The sequence below is a fragment of the Musca autumnalis genome, unplaced genomic scaffold (assembly GCF_047663935.1).
Source record: "Musca autumnalis isolate F117 unplaced genomic scaffold, ASM4766393v1 scaffold_3, whole genome shotgun sequence".
In the NCBI taxonomy this organism is placed as follows: domain Eukaryota; kingdom Metazoa; phylum Arthropoda; class Insecta; order Diptera; family Muscidae; genus Musca; species Musca autumnalis.
Genome location: NW_027411866.1, coordinates 249,747,800 through 249,769,720, shown reverse-complemented (window position 1 = coordinate 249,769,720; position 21,921 = coordinate 249,747,800). Strand labels below are relative to the sequence as shown.

Here is a 21,921-nt window from a genome sequence, read left to right as displayed (position 1 = left end):
CTTAGTCTACAGATTTATTTTCGCCATCAAAAAAGAAACAACAGGAAAAAAGCTTAGCAAATAACAGCAATGCTGGCCAACAAAATAAATATCACAAAATATGTGAAGAAATATGCTTAGCTAAGAGCGCTGCATTGCAATGGAAAATTGCAACATTTTCTGCAAAGAATGCCAAAGCGGTTGGAAAGGGGGGCATGGATGGAAAATATTGCCAAGAAATCCAAGAAATGTATAAAAAATTGAAATTTATTGAGAATAATCATACAAATAATGGCTTATGAACCAACACGAAGACGAGTGAAACTAGTCTTTTAAGAAATGGCCAAAATGAAATGCACTGTGTTTGTTTGCTGGCTGACTGGCTCTTCTATTTATCTATCTCTGTGCCCACCAAGCCTGTCCAAGAGGTTTGGCACGTCTCAAATCGTTATTGCCAAAAACTAATAAAACGGTATTATAAAGCCAGCAATTCCAGCGATTGCAAACATCAAAACTTACCTGACTAAGAGTATCCACAATTTCTGAATCCACCCGTTTGACGGGGGTTGTTGGTGAGAGGGAGGGTGGGTGAATGCACAGGCGATACGATGACTGACAGACTGATGGTCTAATGGCTACGACGATGACGACGGTGTGGCAACGTCTTAGATTCCAGCTTAGATGCCAGCTCTGGCTCAAAGTTAGTTGTAGAGTTGTATGGACTCTCACACAAAGACGGCGATGATGATCGCGTTGTTGTTGTTGTTGATGAACGGTAGTAGTTTCAGTTCAACTTAGTCGTCGATTTTGTTGTTGTCTACGTTTCGTTTTTTCTTCTTTTTGATATTTCACAATCTCACAAAACCAAAAAATATACACAAACAACACAAAAATAGTCTGAGAAAAACTAACGTTTTTCTTTTCTATTGTTTTTGTTGGGTTTTTTCACTTCACTTTGTTGTAGAAGATGATGATGATGAAGATCACAATGATGTTGTTACTGATGTAGTGGTAATCCAACTGCTGCTGCTGAACTGCGTCTAAAATAAAAAAATATAGTTAGACTTTGCTAGAGACTTGTATCCGCTCTACTATTGTGGTCTGGTGTGATAGAGGGCAGACAGACAACATCTACCATCATCCACCACACAAGACCACATCTTATACAACAACAACAATGATGGAGATGATGAGTATGATCATAACGAAGACTTTTGAGAGATGACCTGACTAAAGTTTACAGTATTGGGTACACAAGCTAAGCATTTATTTGACTTTTGGCAGGGTTAAATAGGTTGTCAGACCCTCACAAGAATGTTCCAAATACAGGTCATTGATGTTTTGGAAGAATATCTCCCCATAAGTCTGAACACCACCTATGTTTAAAGCGTGGATTTTTTAAGAATATTTTTTTTCAAACACCACCTGAGTCTTAAGCGTGAATTTTTTAGAAATATTTTTTCAAACACCACCTAAGAGTATTAAGCGTGGATTTTTAAAAATATTTTTTCAAATACCATAAGAGTCTTAAGCGTGGATTTTTAAAAATATTTTTTCAAATACCATAAGAGTCTTAAGCGTGGATTTTTAAAAATATTTTTTCAAATACCATAAGAGTCTTAAGCGTGGATTTTTAAAAATATTTTTTCAAATACCATAAGAGTCTTAAGCGTGGATTTTTAAAAATATTTTTTCAAATACCATAAGAGTCTTAAGCGTGGATTTTTAAAAATATTTTTTCAAATACCATAAGAGTCTTAAGCGTGGATTTTTAAAAATATTTTTTCAAATACCATAAGAGTCTTAAGCGTGGATTTTTAAAAATATTTTTTCAAATACCATAAGAGTCTTAAGCGTGGATTTTTAAAAATATTTTTTCAAATACCATAAGAGTCTTAAGCGTGGATTTTTAAAAATATTTTTTCAAATACCATAAGAGTCTTAAGCGTGGATTTTTAAAAATATTTTTTCAAATACCATAAGAGTCTTAAGCGTGGATTTTTAAAAATATTTTTTCAAATACCATAAGAGTCTTAAGCGTGGATTTTTAAAAATATTTTTTCAAATACCATAAGAGTCTTAAGCGTGGATTTTTAAAAATATTTTTTCAAATACCATAAGAGTCTTAAGCGTGGATTTTTAAAAATATTTTTTCAAATACCATAAGAGTCTTAAGCGTGGATTTTTAAAAATATTTTTTCAAATACCATAAGAGTCTTAAGCGTGGATTTTTAAAAATATTTTTTCAAATACCATAAGAGTCTTAAGCGTGGATTTTTAAAAATATTTTTTCAAATACCATAAGAGTCTTAAGCGTGGATTTTTAAAAATATTTTTTCAAATACCATAAGAGTCTTAAGCGTGGATTTTTAAAAATATTTTTTCAAATACCATAAGAGTCTTAAGCGTGGATTTTTAAAAATATTTTTTCAAATACCATAAGAGTCTTAAGCGTGGATTTTTAAAAATATTTTTTCAAATACCATAAGAGTCTTAAGCGTGGATTTTTAAAAATATTTTTTCAAATACCATAAGAGTCTTAAGCGTGGATTTTTAAAAATATTTTTTCAAATACCATAAGAGTCTTAAGCGTGGATTTTTAAAAATATTTTTTCAAATACCATAAGAGTCTTAAGCGTGGATTTTTAAAAATATTTTTTCAAATACCATAAGAGTCTTAAGCGTGGATTTTTAAAAATATTTTTTCAAATACCATAAGAGTCTTAAGCGTGGATTTTTAAAAATATTTTTTCAAATACCATAAGAGTCTTAAGCGTGGATTTTTAAAAATATTTTTTCAAATACCATAAGAGTCTTAAGCGTGGATTTTTAAAAATATTTTTTCAAATACCATAAGAGTCTTAAGCGTGGATTTTTAAAAATATTTTTTCAAATACCATAAGAGTCTTAAGCGTGGATTTTTAAAAATATTTTTTCAAATACCATAAGAGTCTTAAGCGTGGATTTTTAAAAATATTTTTTCAAATACCATAAGAGTCTTAAGCGTGGATTTTTAAAAATATTTTTTCAAATACCATAAGAGTCTTAAGCGTGGATTTTTAAAAATATTTTTTCAAATACCATAAGAGTCTTAAGCGTGGATTTTTAAAAATATTTTTTCAAATACCATAAGAGTCTTAAGCGTGGATTTTTAAAAATATTTTTTCAAATACCATAAGAGTCTTAAGAGTGGATTTTTAAAAATATTTTTTCAAATACCATAAGAGTCTTAAGCGTGGATTTTTAAAAATATTTTTTCAAATACCATAAGAGTCTTAAGCGTGGATTTTTAAAAATATTTTTTCAAATACCATAAGAGTCTTAAGCGTGGATTTTTAAAAATATTTTTTCAAATACCCTAAGAGTCTTAAGCGTGGATTTTTAAAAATATTTTTTCAAATACCATAAGAGTATTAAGCGTGGATTTTTAAAAATATTTTTTCAAATACCATAAGAGTCTTAAGCGTGGATTTTTAAAAATATTTTTTCAAATACCATAAGAGTCTTAAGCGTGGATTTTTAAAAATATTTTTTCAAATACCATAAGAGTCTTAAGCGTGGATTTTTAAAAATATTTTTTCAAATACCATAAGGATCTTAAGCGTGGATTTTTAAAAATATTTTTTCAAATACCATAAGAGTCTTAAGCGTGGATTTTTAAAAATATTTTTTCAAATACCATAAGAGTCTTAAGCGTGGATTTTTAAAAATATTTTTTCAAATACCATAAGAGTCTTAAGCGTGGATTTTTAAAAATATTTTTTCAAATACCATAAGAGTCTTAAGCGTGGATTTTTAAAAATATTTTTTCAAATACCATAAGAGTCTTAAGCGTGGATTTTTAAAAATATTTTTTCAAATACCATAAGAGTCTTAAGCGTGGATTTTTAAAAATATTTTTTCAAATACCATAAGAGTCTTAAGCGTGGATTTTTAAAAATATTTTTTCAAATACCATAAGAGTCTTAAGCGTGGATTTTTAAAAATATTTTTTCAAATACCATAAGAGTCTTAAGCGTGGATTTTTAAAAATATTTTTTCAAATACCATAAGAGTCTTAAGCGTGGATTTTTAAAAATATTTTTTCAAATACCATAAGAGTCTTAAGCGTGGATTTTTAAAAATATTTTTTCAAATACCATAAGAGTTTTAAGCGTGGATTTTTAAAAATATTTTTTCAAATACCATAAGAGTCTTAAGCGTGGATTTTTAAAAATATTTTTTCAAATACCATAAGAGTCTTAAGCGTGGATTTTTAAAAATATTTTTTCAAATACCATAAGAGTCTTAAGCGTGGATTTTTAAAAATATTTTTTCAAATACCATAAGAGTCTTAAGCGTGGATTTTTAAAAATATTTTTTCAAATACCATAAGAGTCTTAAGCGTGGATTTTTAAAAATATTTTTTCAAATACCATAAGAGTCTTAAGCGTGGATTTTTAAAAATATTTTTTCAAATACCATAAGAGTCTTAAGCGTGGATTTTTAAAAATATTTTTTCAAATACCATAAGAGTCTTAAGCGTGGATTTTTAAAAATATTTTTTCAAATACCATAAGAGTCTTAAGCGTGGATTTTTAAAAATATTTTTTCAAATACCATAAGAGTCTTAAGCGTGGATTTTTAAAAATATTTTTTCAAATACCATAAGAGTCTTAAGCGTGGATTTTTAAAAATATTTTTTCAAATACCATAAGAGTCTTAAGCGTGGATTTTTAAAAATATTTTTTCAAATACCATAAGAGTCTTAAGCGTGGATTTTTAAAAATATTTTTTCAAATACCATAAGAGTCTTAAGCGTGGATTTTTAAAAATATTTTTTCAAATACCATAAGAGTCTTAAGCGTGGATTTTTAAAAATATTTTTTCAAATACCATAAGAGTCTTAAGCGTGGATTTTTAAAAATATTTTTTCAAATACCATAAGAGTCTTAAGCGTGGATTTTTAAAAATATTTTTTCAAATACCATAAGAGTCTTAAGCGTGGATTTTTAAAAATATTTTTTCAAATACCATAAGAGTCTTAAGCGTGGATTTTTAAAAATATTTTTTCAAATACCATAAGAGTCTTAAGCGTGGATTTTTAAAAATATTTTTTCAAATACCATAAGAGTCTTAAGCGTGGATTTTTAAAAATATTTTTTCAAATACCATAAGAGTCTTAAGCGTGGATTTTTAAAAATATTTTTTCAAATACCATAAGAGTCTTAAGCGTGGATTTTTAAAAATATTTTTTCAAATACCATAAGAGTCTTAAGCGTGGATTTTTAAAAATATTTTTTCAAACAGAGAATATTTTTTCAAACCTGAGTCTGAAGCTTTGATTTTTTAAAAATATTTTTTCAAACACCACCTGAGTCTGAAGCTTTGATTTTTTAAGAATATTTTTTCAAGCACCACCTGACTCTGGAGCTTGGATTTTTAAGAATATTTTTTCCATGATTATTTGAGACAAAAGCGTGAATTTTTTAAGAATATTTTTCCACGATTATTTGGGACAGAAACGTGGATTTTTTAAGAATATTTTTACCATGATTATTTGGTACAGAAACGTGGATTTTTTAAGAATATTTTTTCCATGATCATTTGGGACATAAACGTGAATTTTTTAAGAATATTTTTTCAATGATTATTTGGGACAGAAACGTGGATTTTTTAAAGAATATTTTTCAATGATTATTTGGGACAGAAACGGGGATTTTTTAAGAATATTATTTCCATGATTATTTGGGACAGAAACGTGGATTTTTTCAGAATATATTTTTCCATCATTATTTGTGACATAAACGTGGATTTTTTAAGAATATTTTTTCCATGATCATTTGGGACATAAACGTGAATTTTTTAAGAATATTTTTTCAATGATTATTTCGGACAGAAACGTGGATTTTTTAAGAATATTTTTTTCCATCATTATTTGTGACATAAACGTGGATTTTTTAAGAATATTTTTTCCATGATTATTTGGAACAGAAACGTGGATTTTTTAATAATATTTTGTCCATGATTATTTGGGACGGAAACGTGGATTTTTTAATAATATTTTGTCCATGATTATTTGGGACAGAAACGTAGACTTTTTAAGAATATTTTTTCCATGATTATTTGAGACAGAAACGTGAATTTTTTATGAATATTTTTTCCATGATTATTTGGGACAGAAACGTGGATTTTTTAAGAATATTTTTTCCATGATTTTTTGGGACAGAAACGTGGATTTTTTAAGAATATTTTTTCCAAGGTTATTTGGAACAGAAACGTGGACTTTTTAATAATATTTTGTCCATGATTATTTGACACGGAAACGTGGATATTTTAAGGATATTTTTGTTCCACCGTTATTTGGGACAGAAATGTGATTTTTTTTAAGAATATTTTTTCCACCATTATTTGGGACAGAAATGTGGATATTTTAAGAATATCTTTCCACCATTATTTGGGACAGAAACATGGATTGTTTATGAATATTTTTTCCACAAATTATTTGGGACAGAAACGTGGAATTTTTAAGAATATTTTTTCCATCTTCATTTGGGAGAGGAACGTTAATTTTTTAAGAATATTTTTTCCAGAAACGTGGATTTTTTAAGAATATTTTTTCCATGATTATTTGGGACAGAAACTTGGATTTTTTAGTAATATTTTTTCCATGATTATTTGGGACAGAAACGTAGATTTTTTAAGTATATTTTTTCCATGATTATTTGGGACAGAAACGTGGATTTTTTTAAGAATATTTTTTCCATGATTATTTGGGACAGAAACGTGGATTTTTTAAGAATATTTTTTCCATGATTATTTGGGACATAAACGTGGATTTTTTAAGAATATTTTTTCCATGATTATTTGGGACATAAACGTGGATTTTTTAAGAATATTTTTTCCATGATTATTTGGGACAGAAACGTGGATTTTTTAAGAATATTTTTTCCATGATTATTTGGGTCAAAAACGTGGATTTTTTAAGAATATTTTTCCCATGATTATTTGGGACAGAAACGTGGATTTTTTAAGAATATTTTTCCCATGATTATTTGGGACAGAAACGTGGATTTTTTAAGAATATTTTTCCCATGATTATTTGGGACAGAAACGTGGATTTTTTAAGAATATTTTTCCCATGATTATTTGGGACAGAAACGTGGATTTTTTAAGAATATTTTTCCCATGATTATTTGGGACAGAAACGTGGATTTTTTAAGAATATTTTTCCCATGATTATTTGGGACAGAAACGTGGATTTTTTAAGAATATTTTTCCCATGATTATTTGGGACAGAAACGTGGATTTTTTAAGAATATTTTTCCCATGATTATTTGGGACAGAAACGTGGATTTTTTAAGAGTATTTTGCCCCAATAATTTGTGACATAAACGTGGATTTTTTTAAGAATACTTTGTCCACCATTATTTGGGACTGAAACGTTGATTTTCAAGAATATTTTTCTACCATTATTGTTGTACTGGAGTTCTCTCGGTTTTTTAGAGATATGGAGGGTGAGGAGTCTTTTGGGAGATAGAACACCGGCAGTACCCTCTCCTTCTCCGTCTCTGCACAATGCCTTTATATGTAGAGCATCACTACCACAAAAAAAACACCATAGTCGGCAGAAACAAGTTGAAATCTATATTTAAAGATAATCATAATTACATACATGATGATCATCATCATCGTCGTCATGATTTTCCATGTCTTTCTACCTTAATTACGTTTCTGATAACAACACTTTTAATAAATGACAAACAACGACAGCGAAGAGGAAAAGAAAGAAGAATTGTATCAAATGATACGACCGAAGACCAGTAAAACTGAAACTAAAACAAGATAGGCACGAGATGTAACACGTTAACGTAGCGGAACTACTAACAACCAACAACCAGCAACATCAGCACTACCACCGGCAGCAACAGCTACATTTAATAGACGAAATAGATGTTGGTTCAGTTGCGAGGAAACGAACGAATGTCTGAATGAGATGATGGCATGGCTTGGTTTAGATTACTTCAGGTTTAACCTGAAAGAATGCGTGGGGTGTTATAGAATTTTTGTGCCGAACTAGACAAATACATGCATACAAATTCAAAATGTAGTCCTAAAACATAATCATATTTCTCAGTGATAGAACATTTTCAGATTTGTTTTATCATTTCTAATCCTGTAGGTAGACCTGAATAAATATCTCAAGCATAGTCTTTGACCAGTTGTGTGTCTCCTTTAACATTTCACATTCCACAATTGCCTACAAAATTCTTTCAAGATCCCCTCGTTTTTTTCTTTGGATTTTTATGACGAATCTCCTCATGACGATAATGATGATGGCAAATGATGGCATTATAGTTTAATTTGCCAATATAACGAAGGCCATAATTCATAGCAACAGAGCAGCGAGGAGTTAACAATGATGACAATGGCAAAGTACCTTAGGCCGTAATCAGTGAACGAAACTAAACCATTTCGAAGTAATTTGAAGAATGTGACAGATTTTCAAATATTCCGCCACAAATACATCAAATAATGATGGTGGAAAAAACGAACGAAAACAAGAATATGAAATATTTCAGAAGTATTTAGTATAACAAAATAGAACTAGCAAAGGGAAACTATTATCAGTCCATATTTATGTTAAGCAATTTTCCTTGCAGCAATTGTCAGTTTGAAGGAGAGAGAGGTGAGGCATATGGTAACCCTTTGCCCCTCAACACTCTTTCACACCGACAAACTGACAATTGCCGCAAGGAAAATTGAAATAATACTTCTATCGCCTTTTTATACCCTCAGCATTTATGCTAACATAGGGTATATACTAGGGTTATGACTTTTTTACAACCTCATATCCCTGTATCATAGCGTGATGAGTTTTGCCATAAGATTACATAAAATCTTAATTATAAGGTGATTCGGTGAAAAAACCTCACGCACAAAATGATTTTAGAATTTGAATTTATCAAAATTATGGACAATTTTTTGAAGTCACTGAAAACAGATATATGTATAATTGAAAATAAACTTTAAAGCCACATGAGATAATTAGAATGCCATAAAATTTATTTCTCACTATTTTTCTTCAATTCTGAGAATCGTAAAAATGTCGTAAACGCTTTTACTCAAAAATATAATTTCTTAACAAAAACAAAAAATTTAAAATTTTTTCAAAGTGACTTTTTTCGCGACTTTTTTTAATATTTGAATGAAATAAACGTTATTATAGTTATTAGTAGGCTTATATTTATTCATTCGTGCAACAAAAAATAAGTTTATTAAATTTTTTTTTTCATTTCATATATTTTTTCAAAAAATTATTTTTTAAAATCGATTTGTGCGTGAACTTTTTTTATATTTCAATGGAATAAACGATAGCATAGTGATTAATAGGCAAGAGTTCATTCATCCCTGCTACAGGAAATCATTTTTGAGGAAAAATGTCAAAAAGTCATAAACCTAGTATATACACTTCCATACGGGCAAAATGTGCCTCATCGAAATAATGGCGTTAGACCCCAAGTATGTTTGGACGAAATCCGTTTCAGACAATTTGGATTTGATTTAGCCAAACGATTCGATCCAAAATTTGGTCATCGTAATATTTTTTCCAAACTTAGTTTAAATTCGAAGTTGGGTTATATTGGTCCGAAAATGTTCGGTCGAAAATGTTCGGAAAATTTGTGAGAACCATAACTATTGAAATAAGTAACTGATTTGGTCCAAACTTTACACATCGTGAAATTTCTACAAGGCTTAGATGAGGTACCTCCCACCCAAAATTTCGGAAAAATTTAGTTTAGGACCTGCTCTTGAATCGCTTTGATTTTTGTTGCAGCAACTTTTATTTACTGCTCCCCATACGACGGTACAAGTTTCATCAGGGGCAAAACCATACTTTCTGAGAAAATAGCCTGAAAGGTGCAAAAAATCCCTAACCACTAAACACGGGTTGGATTGTAAGAAACTCTCGAACGAATCTACCGATTCGCCCCAAAATTTGGCCTTCGAAATATCTTGTCCAAACTTATTTTAAGATCGAAGATAAGCCATATCGGTCTACTCCTTCAGGTACCTCCCCCGCAAAAGTTCAAAAATGTTCGGAAAAATTGTGCGCACGATAATTCTTAAAGGGAATGACAGATTTGGTCCATAATTTACACATCGTGAAATTTCTACCAGACATAGATGAGATAATAAAGTCCGAGTTTAACCATAAAACGTGTTTTTCATTTTAGAGATTTTTTAGAATATTTGGATTTGAAATGATCATATTTTAAAGGAGTTTTTGAAAGATTTTCGAAAAGCCCAAAAAGACCCATTTGGTAAACCGCATGAGGTTTAAAAATTGTTACAAAAATATTCCCCACATCCTCCATTGTAAAGTTGCCAAAGACATTATATACCTAAAATGCAAGGATTCCAAGATATCTTAACTCGAATATTTCGAAATGGGCGGAAATTGCCCTGCTTACTTTTGTTACTTTCCGATGAAAACTTAAAAAACGCCAAAATACGTGTTTCATATTTTTATCTCTACTTTCATAATCTAATCGGTTTTCCCATCATTTTGAAAAAAAAAATGATTTTTGTTGCACAGAGTTACACACATATATTCAAGATGTTAAATTTGACAGGAGGGAGTTCTTGTCTATGCCATCGAACAGCCTGTCATGGTTGACAGTATCCAAGGTCTTCAATAGGTTAAGAGCCACCATGTAATTTTGAAGGCTTTGGATACGGTACCAGAGAAGTGACTTTATGCTGGATATAACCACAAAAGTGTCGACTTTCTGTGAGATAGTATACATTTGGCAATCACTCTATCTTTTGTACTTGGTCACAGTAGGACGTCTGAAAATAAAGACCTGTCCACTAAAAAACAAAAAAGTTTAAGCATTCTTTTTCAGTAAGATTTTTACAAGGATTCTCGTAGAATACTCGAAGAAGTATATAGTCCATCTTCGAACTTGCTGTTTTAAATTCTTTTTTATATTTATTGTGACCACCAGAAATTCTGTTTGGCCACTGAAGGATTTTTTATAGCTTTTAGGCCATTATGTATGGATTTACCTACCAGAACATTATATCGTTGATGTCAAGACCACAAGAACTAAATTTATTGGGGTGGGGAGATACACGAAACAGTTGTCCGAAAAAGATCTTATGATTATGATTTGCAAAGTTTCGGCCTAATCGCTTGCTCAATTCATAAGTTAAATGGTGCCTTGGTGTTTGTATAGATCACATGAGCGATTAACTATAGATGTATGAAATTGCCCACGAAAAAAATATTTTCGTTATGTAGTCGTGGGCAATTCGATAAAAATTTCAAAACTATCCTCAAACAGGCCTTAAACTATACTTAATCCAAAATCTTTGAACAGCAAGTTGAACTTGCCCACGAAAAAAACGGACCTTAAACTGCTCTCTAAAATTTGTATTGAAGAAATTCTACGACGTACAATGTTTGGATCTAATTGGATGCACCTATCAAAAGCTATTGTGCACACCAGCCAGACTAACGCAGGGACACAGCCAAATCGACTTCAAATTATTGCTTATTTGATGCGGTAAAAAGTGTGTCTGATGGAAATAACAATATGGATATCCGTCCATCTGTCTGTGTTCTCGATAAATCTCAAACGGAGCAACCGATTTGGTCCAAACTTTTTAAAGCCAAATATTTCTTCCTAACATAATTTAAGTTTGATCTATCATATAATGTTCATATAATTTGAAGATTTTTGGCATATAAAGCCTCCTTACCAAAAATTATTGTCATAGGTCAATGTATTGGTATAGCTCCCATATAATGGTATCTGCTCTTTTCACGTACTTTGAAGGTTCTAAACACGCTTCTCTATTGACAGATAATATCTCTACCAAATGTTTCTTACTTTGACCATATTTTGGTGTAGCCCTCATTAGTCAAATTTCCAACCGACTTAACTGTAATTCGGTTTTAGGGAAGATTTCAGCCAGTAACACAGCGGGAAGATTTCAGAGGTACAGTCCTATGGGGGCTATATCAAAACGTGGACCGATATAGCCCAATTGCAATACCAAACATCCTAGGAGTAATAGAAACTTCTATACCAAATCACAATGCTCTATCTTAAAAATTGCGAGGTGTATCTTGATTTCAACAGACGGATGGACGGACAGACGGACATGGTTATATCGACTTAGAATTTTACCCTGATCAAGAATATATATACTTTATAGGAATGACATATTTAATTATACCCTCCATATTATGGTGGTGGGTATAAAAATGCCCCTCAGCGTAATGTTGGCGACATTTTCTGTATATTTTAGCAATGTAAAAACTTCTCCGCAAGTGGTGTCGTAAGACAGGCCGTCCGGTTTCGGCTATTAAAAGTAGGTCCCATATCATTATGGATCCTTGTCCCTTTGTCGGTGTTTGCAGGAGCAATTATTAGGGAAGACGGATTTTATTCGAATCGGTGACGTCAAATCTGGTCAACGTAAGTTTATTTTGCACACATTGCTGAGTGTATATAACTGTCGGTTAAGCCGAATGATTCCTTTCTATTAATTATACCCTACACTTATTGGGTGCCACCGTGGTACAATGGTATGCACACCCGCCTTGCCCGCAGAAGGTCGTGTGTTCGATTCCCCGGCTAGACAACATCAAAAATTTCAACATTGGCAAAATACCCCTCAGTAATGTTGGCGATATTTCCTGAGTATTTCAGCCATGTGAAACTCCTCTACAAGTGGTGTCTTAGAACACGCCGTTCGGACTCGGCGATAAACTGTTGGTCCCATATCATTGAGCTAATATAAATCGGGGTGCACTCATTGATATGAGAGAAATCTCCCTTGTCGCGCCTGGGATGTTTGTGGAACAATTATTATATATTATTATTATACCCTACACTTATGCTGGAAGGGTATTATAAGTCGATTTTGGCCAAAATGTTGGTAACACATCTAAATAATGGCCGTATACCTATACTTATATATGTGTACCAAAATGAAAAGCTCGATGAGCTGAGGCTATTTCTGGACAGTCCGCCTTTCCATCTAAACCGTGTAATCACGCTACGCACGCTGATGGGGTTGGGATTAGATGGGGTCCTGTAAGAGATGGTCGGATCATATCCAGGGGTCGGAATGGGTAAAAATTTATGCTAACGAGGGTATATACACTTTCATACGGGCAAAATGTGCCTCATCGAAATAATGGTTTTAGACCCCAAGTATGTTTGGACGAAATCCGTTTCAGACAATTTGGAGTCGATTTAGCAATGTTCCTCCGTCTGTCCGTCCTTTCGAAATATTTTGTCCATACTTTTTGTCCTTCGTGTACCTCTTACACAAAATTTCGGAGAAGTTCAGTTTAGTACCTGCTCTCGAATCTCTTTAATTTTTGTTATAGCAACTTGTATTCACTGCCCCGCGTACGACGGTACATGTCTCATTAGGGGCAAGTCCATTCATCCTGAGAAAATAGCCTGAAAAATGCAAAACCCCCTATGGGAGCGCAAGATAGCTCTCGAACGGATCAAACGATTTGGTCCAATATTTGGCCTTCGTAATATTTGGTCCAAACATAGTTTAAGTTCGAACATATGCTATATCGGTCCACTCCTTCAGGCACCTCCCCCACAAAAGTTCAGTACTGTACTGTACGTGGTAGATTCTTGCAGTACTGTCAGTTTCAGTACTGCAAGAATCTACCACGTTTTACTATTTTTTCGATAACATGGAACAGAGCAAATGTTCGGAAAAATTGTTCGCACGATTACTCTTGAAGGGAGTAAGCGATTTGATCCATACTTTACACGAATATGGAATATGTTTGTTCACTTCTTCGGGTACCTATCACACAAAATTACGGATAAGTTCACTTTTAGACCGGCTCTCGAATCACTTTGATTTTTTGAAGCAACTTGCATTCGCTGCCTCAGTTACGACGGTAAATTTTTTTCAGGGGCAAGTCAATACTTCTTGAGGAAATAGCCCGAAAGGTTTAAAAAACCCCTATCGCACCATATGTAGTGGCTGGAGACCACGATAACTCTCGAACTAACCGATTTGGTCCAAAATGTTGCGTTCCTCATATTTTGTTATACTTTCAGTTCGAAGATAGGCTATACCAGTCCACAAGTACCGGACTTCCCCCGAATATTTAAAACATTTTACTTAATTGGATGTACCTTAGGGTACCTCTTCCACAAAAGTTCAACATTTGTGTCTAAGTGCAGTTTAAGGTCTGTTCGAAGATCCTTCCTGGCATACTGGTTCAAAAATTATACGATGATCCACTTAAATGACTAGTGGGCGCGATATCTATCGAAAAGATATGACTCCCAAAATAAGATCCATTTCCATAATGGACTATGTCGGTGCATTCCTTTAAGTACCTCCTCTGCAACACTTTGGAACTTTAATCCTAATCCATATTTTCGTCAGCAAGTTCAAATGTCCAAAAAAGGCCACAAAATAATGAAAAGACCATAAATACATTCGATCTGACCGTAGATGAAAGTTTCAATTCACATAGACTGAGGGTATATCTCTGTCGGCAAAACCGACTGATACTTATAATCCGAATATCTCCGCATCTATTAAGAGCTTGCCAAAAGCAAAGTCTGTTAATGAAAGTGGAAACTTCACCTTTACAACAATTCAAAGTAGGTGGTCAAACAACGGAGATACCACAATAGTCGATAATACATCCCGGTTTTCCATTTTTTGTTTTTATTGTAATCACTATACGGTTGCAATTTTAATCTGTTTGTAACGAAATTTTGGGGCTTGATGGGGGTCCCCGAGAGGCGTTAATGGGACGATGATAATATTCAGGAGTCATTGAGCTTTAAATTGATTCCAATTGCGTTACCAAAAATGGTCAAATACTAGAGATGTAGAAAAATATCCCAATTTCCAATATGTTGAATTTTATTTCCAACGCGGATATCTGTGGACATATTCCAAGACCATCTAGACCATCTGAGCTTTAAATTAATACCAAATGTGTTGGCAATGCTGGTAAGTATTAGAGTTATTGCAAAATGCACTAAGATATCCCACTTTTAATATTTTGAAACTTTATTTTAATGACAAATACCTCTGCTTCACTTTATACCCTCCACCATAATATGGAGGGTACAATTACATTTGTCATTCCGTTTGTAACACATCGAAATATTTATCGGAGACCCTATAAAGTATATATCAGGAATATTGTCAATTATTTCATATTCCATTTCAGAAAAAAAGGATAAATTTTTTTCGCGCTACATCAACGATTTTTGATATGTAGGTTAAGAAAAAGATTCCCAGTACGAATCTGGTCGCGAACCAATTTTTTGGTTGTTGCGGACAAAAGTTATGGCGCTTTTATTTCGCTTTTTAAGAACGAAAATATTATAAAAACGCTAATTATTTTAATGAGCACAATTGTTATAAAAAAGTTATCTCGAAGTGACTTCAGCGAGTAGATTGCATAATACCTGCAAAAGGTTACACAGAATTCGCGGAAAGTACATAAAATTGCTAAATTATTCAATATAAGTCTACTTTTTTCAAAATTAAAGCCCATTTAGTGGTCATATAATTACATTAAAAAATTGTTGTGGATCGAAACTTCACGGCGTATCAAATGAGACTGCAATCATACAGATTGGTGTTATGGTTTGGATGTTACAGCTAAAATGAGCACATATTTTGGTCAAAAAATAATATTTTGTTTGAAAAAATATTTTTTTCACATGCATTATGTAGTAGAAAATATTGTAAAAATTTATAGGAATACTTCCTTCATTTTGCTTAAATCTCCTAACACAATAGACCGATTTTGCTTTATTGACATTCATATTAAAGCTTTCCCATTAGGGAAGCTAATTGGGTTGATGAGGATATATGTCAAAGCTTCTGAAATGGAAATAGAGGTCAAATAACCCATTTTTATTTATATGCATTTTAAAATACGTGTAAATCGCGTAATTATCAAAATCATTTTGTCCGCATGTGATTTTCATGTACAGCAAGACCATATCTGTTAATTTGTATATATTTTTCGAAATTTAATTTGGAGGCTAAGATGTAGCATTGGCTGCATCTTAGCATTAAAAAACTTATAAAATATCTCTAATTTGCGCAAAGTGCATACAATTTTTATCCGCATCCGATTTCAATGTCCACCATGAAAATCTACATCGGTATATATCTATTTCAAGGCGATCAATTAAGAACCGTGGATGTAGCATCACACACTGTTTTTTGGGATAAAATGAATGTAGCTCCCTTATCAGTGAAGTTTTCAAATCTCTGTTTCCGCTAAAACGAAGATGCTGTATTATTTGTTTTATTGCAGTGGAAACGAACCGCAGAAAACGCGATAAAATACGCGATATTTCCAAAAACAATTTTAGGTGATTTTTCTACTTTGGACTTTCTTGTAACTCGCGTTTTAGTGGATGGATTTTCACGGGGAATGATTTATTAGATCCGGAACGTAAAAATCTAAAATGTGCAATCAAGTATGAGGAAATCGAATGACAATTGTAAAAATTAGGACCGAAAAATATGATTTTTAGAAAAATGTTCGCACAAAATTTCTCTATTTGGATACAGATTTTTATGAAGCTGTGTAAACTACATTCACGACAACTATATATAATAACTCAGAATCGCGAGTTCTACAATCCTATATACGTTTGTTTGTAAAACCTGTTTGCGGAATGAAATTAGAAGAAAATGTCAAAAAACACTGTAAAACTGACTTCAAAATGTCAGCATCATTTAATGGTAGAAGCAGTTCAAATTTTGAAAAGTAATATATTAGTGAGATGATCCTTATTTAGTTTGCTTCTACTTTTACTTTGACAGGAAAATCGAGAGAAGTGTGGTTTACTCACAAATCGAGAGAAAACAAAAAAAGACATGGTGGCTTCAACCCATTTTTACCCATTTTTTAACATAAATATAGCCACAGCTTCCACACAAATTATCTTTTAAGGCCAATATTTTTTGCCACGTCCAACAACATTTCATTTTATCCAAAAATATTTAATTTGTATAATATAGAACCACAAGTCGCGTATTCTAAAAGGGTAAACCTTGGCTTCAGCTATGTTAAATTTTCAAAAATATTGGTGATATATTCTTCATCGGGGTAAAATTCTAAGTCGATTTAACCATGTCCGTACAGCTCGCAATTTTTAAGATAGAGCTTTGTAATTTGGTATGTAGGTTTCTATTTGTTTGGTATTGCAAATGAGCTATATCGGTTTACGTTTTGATATAACCCCCATAGAACGGTACCTCCCGATTTTCGGTATTTTGAAGGTTTTAGCTTCATTATCAAACCGAAATGGCTGAAAGTTGGTACTTGGTCTTCGTTGGAGGTAAAAAAATTTCCTTCAGAATTCTGTTGGTATGGGCCCACCACTTCATATAGCCCCCATAGAACAGTACCTCCCGATTTTCGGTATTTTGAAGGATATGGCCTCAACATTCTTTCGAAATGGCTGAAATTTGGTATTTAGTCTTCGTTGGGGGTACGAAACTTTCCCCCAGAAAATTTTCGGTACAGGTCCATACCTTCATATAGCCCCCATAGACCGGTACCCGCGATTTTCTGTATTTTGTAGGTTATGTCCAGAATAATCCATTGAAATTTGGCTGAAATTTGGTATTTAGTCTTCGTTGGGGATATTCAATTGGTCGGTACAGGTCCAGGCCTTCATATAGCTCCCATAGAACGGTATTTCCCGATTTTCGGTATTTTGTATTTTTTAGGTTTTAACCACATTATCTTACTGAAATATCCAAATTTGGTATTTAGTCTTCATTGAGTCTAAAAATTTTACGCCAGAAAATTGTCGGTGCAGATCGACGTTTTGATATAGCATCCATAGAACGGTACCTCCCGAATGTCGGTATTTTGAAGGTTAGCAACATTGTTTTACCGGAATTGCGGACATTTGGTATTAAGTCTTCTTCATAAACGAAAGGAAACTAATTGTTCCATTTTAAATACCACTAAAGCCGTTCTTACTTGCCTTCTTCTCTATTGGTCAAATAAAAAAATTATTAGTTATTTTTGTTCAGTTGGCCCTAAGTCATTTGGTATAAAAGCTAGGGTGGGTGAAAGCTTTAGTATCTCCCTAAAAGAAAGGTTGAACAGTAAAAAGCTTATGGACAGGGGTAGTGGTGTAGGGCATCACATAGTCGCCACCGTTCGACTATAGCCTTAGCTCACTTGTATTCTTGTAATTTTGAGGTGTTTCATGTAATCGTTGACAACCCTATTTTCTCTTATGGGAATTTTTCTAATGAGAAAAAAAAACTTCAAAATCATTGTATACGGAGATCGTTAGCGATAATGTGTTATAGAATTTTTTTCTTAATAATTAAAAATCTTCTTTTTTCGATATTGTCACGATCATTATCAACATTATTAAGTAAGTTTAAGGTTGTTGTTGTTATTGTTGTGTTTATTTTTAGTAGTAATTAATGTCATAGTATATTGGAAATGGAGGCCTAAGGGGCAATATTTAACATTAATTTTTATATATTTTGGAGCGTCTTAATAAATGTACGGTTTTTTAGAAAATCGATTATAATTGTAGGATTGGTCTGTGACCTCCAATAAATTTTTTCTCCAATTTATTTTTTAAATTTGTTCATTTTAATTAAATTCATATTTGTTCATATTTTTTTCAGCAAATCTCCAATCTAATCAATAAATCCAGTTTTTGATTTTTTTTCTTCGTTTTGGTTAAAGGAAAAGAATTCCAATCATTTTGTTTATTATGGCCACTGTTGGCCATGGTTGGTGGGGATTTTGCCATGGCGGCGCGCGGTTTGGTGTGGCAAATACTGGTATATTGAATATCAATTCGATAGGATCTGGTTTTGTGTGTTTTTGTGTTCTTTATATTTTTCTCTTATATCATTCTTATTTTTTCTTGGTTCTTTTACATTCTTTTTATTAAATATTTTAATATGATTCTAGTTGGCTCACAAATATTTAAATATTTTTGATAAATTTTCTTCTTACATTTTTTTCACAAGACTTCTTGTATAACTTTTTTTTTCAAAGATTATGTTTGTTTTTTAGATTTGAAGCTTCACAAGTGGCGAGGCGGGGGGAAGACACAACATAAAAACATTCACATTTGACTTTCATTAAAAAATTTCGTTGTTATCGTCGTTGTTGTTATTGTTTTCTTGCATGCATATGTGGACTTTTTAAGTATGTGAATGACTGACTGACTTTTTCTTTGGGAGCTTTGGGTGTTCGACCAGCCAGCAGCTACTAATGAAGAGTATAACTTTTTTTTCTTTAAATTTTGTTGGTGGCAGTAGTAGTTTTTTTTTGTGCTCTGCGTTATTTGCTTTCTTCTTTCTTTCACTACTGTTATTACTACCACTATTGTTGGTGTTGTTGTTTTCCTAACAATTTTGTTTTGTGATCATTCACTCTATAGTTTTGTTGTTGTTTTCACTTGATATCTCTATTCGACCGTCGTTTTCAACTTTGCGTCTTGCCGTACACAACCATTCTCGTTTAGAAACGCGCAGCAACTGAATTCAAATTCAAATAACGAAAGACTTCGGACACAAACTTCGAGTTGGACTGGTGGGGTTATGCGCATGTATGTCACTCAGCACCACCACTACCACTATTGTTGGCTTCTGCTGTTGTTGTTACTGGGAGAGTATCGGTCGCATCGCAAAGCCGTTCCAGCTTGAAAAATCACTTGTTGAAACGAGTTGTTGTTGTATCTTCGTTTTTAATTTTATCTGTTGGTTGTTGTTTTTTCTTGCTTTTGTTGTACATTTTGTTTTATGTTGTTTTCTTTTGTTGGTTTTGTTTGTTTATTTACTTGTTTCCTTTTCTTTTTGCCAATTTGTTATTAGACAAATATTTCACAGTTGTGCTCAGTGGGATAGCATAAGTGTTATGTAAACTAAACGGTAAAAAGCAATACTAGGCTTGGAAACGTCAGTGATAAGATTAGCCGTACCAAACAAACGCGATTTGCTAACAGAAGCGAAAACAGTGTCTAGATAATCAGAAGCCTAGTTAGATCACCATTGTTTATACCCTCAGCCGTTAGGCTTAATTTAAGAAATTTCAGAAAATTTTGAGTCGATTTAGCCATTTCTGGCTGTCCGTTTGTCTGGCTGGTGCGCACGATAACTCTCGAACAGATCAACCTATTTGCTTCAAAATTTGGCTTTTGTAATAATTTGTCCAAACTTAGATCAAGTTTGAAGATGGGTACCTCGGGTACCTCCCTCACAAATTTTTCGCAAAAATTTTGGGCACGATAACTCAGGAGGGGACTGATTTGATACATACTATGCACATGGTAATATTTCCACCAGGCATAGAGAGGTTCGAATATGGACTATAGCGGTCCACTACTTCGGGTACATCCCACACAAAATTTCGGAAAAGTTCAGTTTAAGACCTGCTCTCGAATCGTTTTGATTTTTATACCCTCCACCATAATATGGAGGGTATAATTAAATTTGTCATTCTGTTTGTAACACATCGAAAGATTCATCGGGGTAAAATTCTAAGTCGATGTAACTATTGTCTGTCCGTCCGTCTGTTGAAATCTAAACACAGCTCGCAATTTAGCTTTGTAATTTGGTATAGAAGATTCTATTACTCCTAGGATGTTGGTATTGCAATTTGCAAATGGGCTATATCGGTTCACGTTTTGATATTTTGAAGGTTTTAGCCTCATCATCACACCGAAATGGCTGAAATTTGGTACTTAGTCTTCGTTGGGGGTACAAAACTTTCTTCCAGAAATTTGTCGGTATAGGTCCACGCCTTCATATAGCCCCCCAGGAGCGGTATCTCCCGATTTTCGATTTTTGGTATTTAGAAGGCTGTGGCTACAATAATCCACCGAAATGGCTGAAATTTGGCATTTCGTCTTCATTTGGGGTATTAAACTTTCCGTATGATATTTCTCGGTATGGGTCCACGCCTTTATATAGCCCCCATAGATCGGTACCTCCGATTTTCGGTATTTTGTAGGTTGTGGCCACAGCAACCCACCATAATGGCTGAAATTTGGTATTCAGTCTTTGTTGTAGATATTTGCCTCTCTGACTGAAATTCGTCGGTATATGTCCACGAACGATACCTCACGATTTTCGTAATTGTGAAGGTTGTGCGTCAATATCCCACCGAAAGACTGAAATTTTGTTACTTAGACTTCCATGGGGTTATAAAATATTCCAGAAGAGAATTATCAGTATGCGAACCTGTATATATCCCATAGAAGCGTACCTCTTGATTTTCGGTACTTTGAAGGTTTTACCGAAATATCGGAAAATTGGTATTTAGTCTTCTTTGAGTCTAAAAACTTTCCGCCAGAAATTTGTAGGTATAAATCGACGAACAAGATACTGCATTGGTCCAAATTTGGATATAGTAATATTTCTGGGAATCATATGTAAACTTTAAAGATGCTTCTTTTCGGTCCACTATATCCGGTAACTAACAAAAGTTCAAAAAAATCGATTTTGTCCAAACTTCGGATCCCATTTTTTGTCCAGAGTTAGTTTAAGTTCGAAAATGTTTAAGTTTAAAGTCAGATTAAAGTCTTTTCGAATATTCTTCGGAAATGTTTACCGAAGGTACTATACACTAAATTATCCCAGACGATGGGCATGGGCGGAATCTCCTTGGTTATTCTGAAATCGTTTTATTATTAAGAAGTCGAGTACCTCTCTAAAGTTTTCAAACTGTCGATAACCACACCCATAATTCTTTGCCGGTTCTTAATTTGGTTAAACCACTCGCCATTGCGTTGGCAGCTAGCGTTATTCTGATGCGATGGATGGGAGATGGTATGCAAGTACGGCATTCTGCATCAATGTGAATGCTTTCCAAGCCTGCCTGATAGACTCGTTTTCGTCTTCTCATGAAGTTGGCCCACTCGTGTTGCA

The 21,921-nt window shown here is 33.0% G+C and overlaps 1 protein-coding gene across 1 annotated transcript in view; it reads right to left on the bottom strand.

Moving 5' to 3' along the window:
* LOC141399288 (uncharacterized) overlaps positions 1–19,633 on the bottom strand; it is a 164,188-nt gene extending 144,555 nt beyond the window's left edge. Inside the window, exons 1-2 of the mRNA XM_073977773.1 lie at positions 19,004–19,633; positions 499–1,019 (exon numbers count right to left, since the gene is read on the bottom strand). The gene's annotated coding sequence lies outside the window, so the exon portion shown is untranslated. The remainder of the gene's footprint in view (positions 1–498; positions 1,020–19,003) is intronic.
* Between the last annotated feature and the right edge of the window lie 2,288 nt (positions 19,634–21,921).